General features: G+C 41.6%; 1 pseudogene; it reads left to right on the forward strand.

Annotated features, from left to right (window-relative positions):
- The first annotated feature begins 3,063 nt into the window (after nucleotides 1–3,063).
- Nucleotides 3,064–4,838, forward strand: LOC123241478 (annotated as a pseudogene).
- The last annotated feature ends 416 nt before the right edge of the window (nucleotides 4,839–5,254 follow it).

Below are 5,254 nucleotides of genomic sequence, written 5' to 3' on the forward strand. Positions count from 1 at the left end.
TACATCTCCTATGCTCAAGGCTATTGGTGGATCCTGAGGGGTTATGTATGTATATTAAATGCTATTGGTGTCAGTCTTCACCTGTTGTGTCACACACACACACACACACACACACACACACACACACACACACACACCATTAAATGTCAGTGACTCACCCATCAGACTAGCTAAAATGAGAAAAGGGCAAAATGACAAATGCTGCAGGGCGTATGGAAATATGCATACTAGTATACTATAGGGGGAGCTGTGGAATTTATCCAACTATTTTGGAGAACAATTTGGAATTACACCTACAGAGTTATAAAACTGTTTCCCTTAGACCCAACAATACCATTGCTAGGTCTGTTTCCCAAAGAGATCAGGGAAAAAGGAAAAGAACTTAAATGCTCCAAAATATTTATAGTGCAAAGAATTGGAAATTGAAGGGATGCCCATCAATAGGGGAATGACTAAATAAATCTTGGTATACAATTGTGATGGAATACTGCTGCACCTTAAGAAATGAGGAGCAGGCCAATTTGTTTAAAACTTGGAAAGATCTACATAGGATAAAGAACAGTGAAATGACTAGAACCAAGGGAACATCACGTCATACACAGCTACAGAATTAATGCTGGAAGAATAAATTGTGACTGTTACCTCCAGAGAGTGAAAACATGAAAGACTTAATTTGTATGAATATGTTTGTGTCCCAGACAATAAATATCTTCTATGATGTGGAGAAGGGCTACAATATTTGTGGGAAAATTCTATTAATAAATCTTTTTAAAAAAAAATTTCGGTGACTGACTAGCACCTTAGCTTCATTTAACTACTTAATGTCAATTAGCTTCTTATAAGGAATATTTACTTCAAAGACATAGCAATTAAAAAACAAAAACATTTCCTCCTCCAGTGCTTTGGAGTCTCACTCTCTCTTATCCACCATGGTCTCTGGGGAAAGTCAGCTGAGCCAGCAGCATTTCTATAGATCACTAGTTCTATCAAGTTTACGTCTAACAGTAGAATGCCTGCTGGGTGAGTCCTTGTCTTGCCCACCATATCCAAATTTGTTGCCAAAACATGTTAATTTCCCCTTTGCAACATCTCTAGAATGTGCCCCCTTCCCCCCCTCCCCACATGGTCACCACTCTAGTGCAGCACCTCATCACCTCAAGCCTTGATTATTGCATTAACCTGCTAGAGGGTCTGTCTGACTTAAGTCTCTCCCCATTCCAATCCATCCTCCATTTAGTCAAATAAAGTGATTTTCTTAAAATACAACTCTAATTATGTCACCTCTGTTATGAGTAAGATTAGATTAGCTAGTTATTAGGTATTGATTATATATTGATTAGGAAGTACCTAGCAGGAAGGAGCTGGAGCTGGGAATTCCAGGTTGGAATGAAGGAGGAGGAAGTCTATCTGTGTGCTGTGTGTGGACTCCATTAGTGGTAGGCAAAAACTGTTGCCAGCCTGGGAGACCTCAGAGCAAAGGACACCCTGCTTCCTGATTTCCCCTGGGATCCTGTGTGGTGTGGCATTTAAGGAAAGAACAAGAGAAGAGGACAGTGCTTCAAGCAAAACCCTTACTGCTTAGTTCCTGAGACAACTGTAGCTCCTGGCATCCAGAGATCATCAGTGGATTGCAGTGAGAAATCCCAAAGCCACAAAAGCCCCAGCTGTACTCAAGCCTGGCAGGTTCTAGGTGTGAGGCAGAAACCCAGAGACTCCAGTATAGCTCCTTGGGCCCTGTTAGTTAGATAGTTTAAATTAGTGTAGTGAATAAGTCCTTCCCATTCCCTTTGGGTTTTGTTATTAGGTGTTAAGATTTTAGAGTAGTCATTCCTATCCCTCCTTTTAGTTGTTTCTAATTAAAACCCAATTTCACTTTGTTACCTTGTCAGTTAATTCAAGGCCTCTGGCCAGAGTGACAGTTGGTTGTTATTTTTCCAGTTGGGAGTGGTGTAGCTGTACAAGGCTTCAGTGTTTAGTTATAGTCTCTCTTACATCCCAGAGAGTGTTCCTACAAACCCCATAGTTGATTTTTAATATACCTGGTGACCCCATTACTTATACTTATCTTACACCTCCACTCCCATTCAAATAAACTACAGTGCTTTTATTTTGCTTCCGGGAGCAAATACAAAATGCTCTGTTTGGCATTCAAAGCCCTACATAACCAATCCCCTTCCTACCTCTCCAGGTTTCTTATACCTTACCACCAAACACCTTTGCAGTCGCCCTTCATTCTTGCATCCAGACATTTTCTCTGGCTGTCATCCATGCCTGGAATCCTCCCCTTTCTGTTGTATAATTTCTGCTGATCTCTCTCTGGCTTCATTAAAACTCAACTAAAATGCCCCTTTCTACAGGAAGCCTTCCCAAACTCTTTTAAATCCAATTCCTTTTCTCTATTACTTCCTAGTTATCTTTATATTGTTTGCTTTGTATAGATTTGTTTGCATATTTTCTCCCCCACTAGATTTGTACATTCCTTGAGGGTAAGGGCTGCCTTTTGCATAGTGCCTACCTTTAGTGCTTAGTGGATTGATTGATTGTTTTAGAAAGTACTCCCAGAATCCTGAATCTCAAGTGGTTCCTGGACTCCCACATATCTAGACTCCCATACAGCTAATGCCTGGAAGCTGGTTCTTCTGACTTTTCAAAACTCCCATACCAAGACTACAGGGAGCCCAGATGAGACAGGCTAAATAGACAAAGACCAATCAGATATTCTGATGAAGGAAACCCTAAGGATATCCTGCCCTTGCTGTTCTGCTTCACTAGCTGGTCTGATCACTATTCCTACTTGTGCTTTGAACCTTTAAAAATCCTGCTTATAGCCCCCTCAGCTGGAAGCTTCTTCTACTGGGAGGAACTTAGTCCCATATACATGCTTACTTTTTCTCTTTCAATAAATTCCTCTGATTTTAAGACAGATTTGTCTCCAAAATTATTATCCTTTAAAAGAATGCTTGAGCTTCTGCTGCCCCCATCCACTGCCACCTCTGGCTACAGGAGTTCACAGCACACTCCACTGACTCTCCTTTGGAGTTTTCACACCAGAGAACCAGAAAGATGGATTTCGGCATGTCTGTTGCACTGAGCAAGAGATTCCAAGGAGGAAAAGCATTCGGCTTGCTGAAAGCCCAGCAGGGTAGAAGGCTAAAAGAAATCAACAGGGAATTTCTCTATGGCCAGAAGTGCAGTGATGAAGAAAACCTGGAGGAAAAACTCAGTCTTCAAGGAGAAGAATATGGAATTTGACCCGAACAATGAAAGAAAAATTGACTTGATGTCCCTGAAGGGGATAGAAGTTGGGTGTCCCAAGGACCCACCTGGAGATGAAGAAGATAATCTCTGAGGTGGCAGGTAGGGTCAGTGATACCATTACCTACTGGGACTTTGCAAATATGATGCTTGGAAAACGTTCCTTGGTCCTCAAGCTAGTCATGATGTTTGAAGGAAAAGTCAATGAGAGTGCCCCCAAGCCTGCCCCTGCTCTGCCTGCTTGTCTCCCTGCTTCCCCACCCAGTATTCAGCTGGGTTTCTTATGTCTCCCTAAGACTTTTCTTGTTTATTCTTTATTGCTTTGTGGTTTTTGTTTGCTCCTTGTTGGTTTGTTTGTTTTTTTTCATTTTTTACTTTAGAAAGTTTTAGTGATTTTTTTAAAGGCACAAACTAATCTGCCTTACGGGAGTTAGAAATGGGAGGAATCCAGTGCCTTTGGTCCCCTCCCTTCTTTTGCAGAAGGTCTCATCTAACTTGAGATGAATATTGGGGTATCACTGATGTCAAACCAAATACCCATCCTTTGAGACCACTATTTCCTTTCTTCTACAAGATCTCTGAGTGAAATTAGGCATACTCTAAACTCCACTGTAAGATAAGGATCTTGGATGTAGGACTTATAGATATCTTCCCACTTCTTCTAGTAGCTTTTGGATGATTTTAGTCGGATCTTCACTTTACCTGCCTCTTAATGTCACCATCAGGAATCTTTGACTTCTTGATGGTTTGCCTTCTTTTTGAACAGCATGGTAGGAGCCCTGGAGCATAGGCAAAACAGCTGGTTACTATTAAGGTTTTCCCCATCTGCTCTGTGGTCTCAAATGTTCCTACAACTTATCTGACTTCAAGAACTCCTGCCAGTCAGCCTTTCAATTTGGTATGATCCAGGTCTACTGTGTTCTTTTGCTAGCTCTAAGCCCCCAGTTGCTGTTGTCATGAGTGAAGGGAAGTGGAGGTGCTGAAATCAAGCTACCAGGATTGGGAAGGGAAGAGAGTGTAGAAGAAAAAGCTAAAAAGTTGAGCCCAATGGAGTATCATGAGAAAGCTAAAATACCTCTAGGGGCCAATGATGACCCTTGGGGGGTGGGGGTGGGGGGGCGGAGTAAGAACAAGATAACTCCTCAGTAGCTGAGATGTGAAGGTAATTGTTGGACCAGGCTAGATGCTGTCTTTTCCTGGGGCAAGAAAGATAGGAGAAAAAGAGGAGGGGCTTTTAGAGGCCTCCCTTCTAACTCTATCAATGGTTCCCAAACTTTTTTGGTGTACCGCCCCCTTTTCAGAAAAAATATTACTTAGTGCCTTGGAAATTAAATTTTTTTCAATTTTAATAGCAATTAATAGGAAAGATAAATGCACCTGTGGCCATCACCGCTCTCCTAGATTGCTGCAGCACCCTCCAGGGGTCGGTAGCGCCAACTTTGGGAATCACTGTTTCTATGACCTTCAATGGGAGTCAGCACAATCTCAGACCTGTTTCAAGAAAGCATCTTGAGAATAGCATCACAGGCCAGTGGGGAACTGAGAAACCCCAGTACCAAAATGTCATCACTGACTCTGTATGAAGAACTAACATTGGGACCCTAGGGAAAAGGAGACTGTCCTTCTGGCCATGACCTGACAGTTTTTTACTCCCTGTGGAAAGCTTTAATGCCTCTTGATAGCAAAGGCCAAGTGTCTTGCAAACCTTAGCTGGTCTTTTTTTTTTTTTTTTTCTCAAATTGCCCCTCAACTTTCTCTGAGTAAGATATCTGTGAGGCATCCCAAAGGTGTTATATTCTAGAAATAGAATTTTGAAAATTTATCTCTAAGGGATTTTGGAACATAGAATATTAGAACTGAAGACCCTCTGGTCTTGCTGCATTATTAGAAAATAGCTGAGACTGGTACTATCTCTTTTGGAAGAAAAGGAGAGAAAGAGGTAGCCAGAAGGAAATTCTAAGTAGCTGCTTTGTGTATGTAAATCCTAAACTAGATGTGG

This window comes from Gracilinanus agilis, chromosome 3 (assembly GCF_016433145.1).
Source record: "Gracilinanus agilis isolate LMUSP501 chromosome 3, AgileGrace, whole genome shotgun sequence".
NCBI classification, from domain to species: Eukaryota; Metazoa; Chordata; class Mammalia; order Didelphimorphia; family Didelphidae; genus Gracilinanus; species Gracilinanus agilis.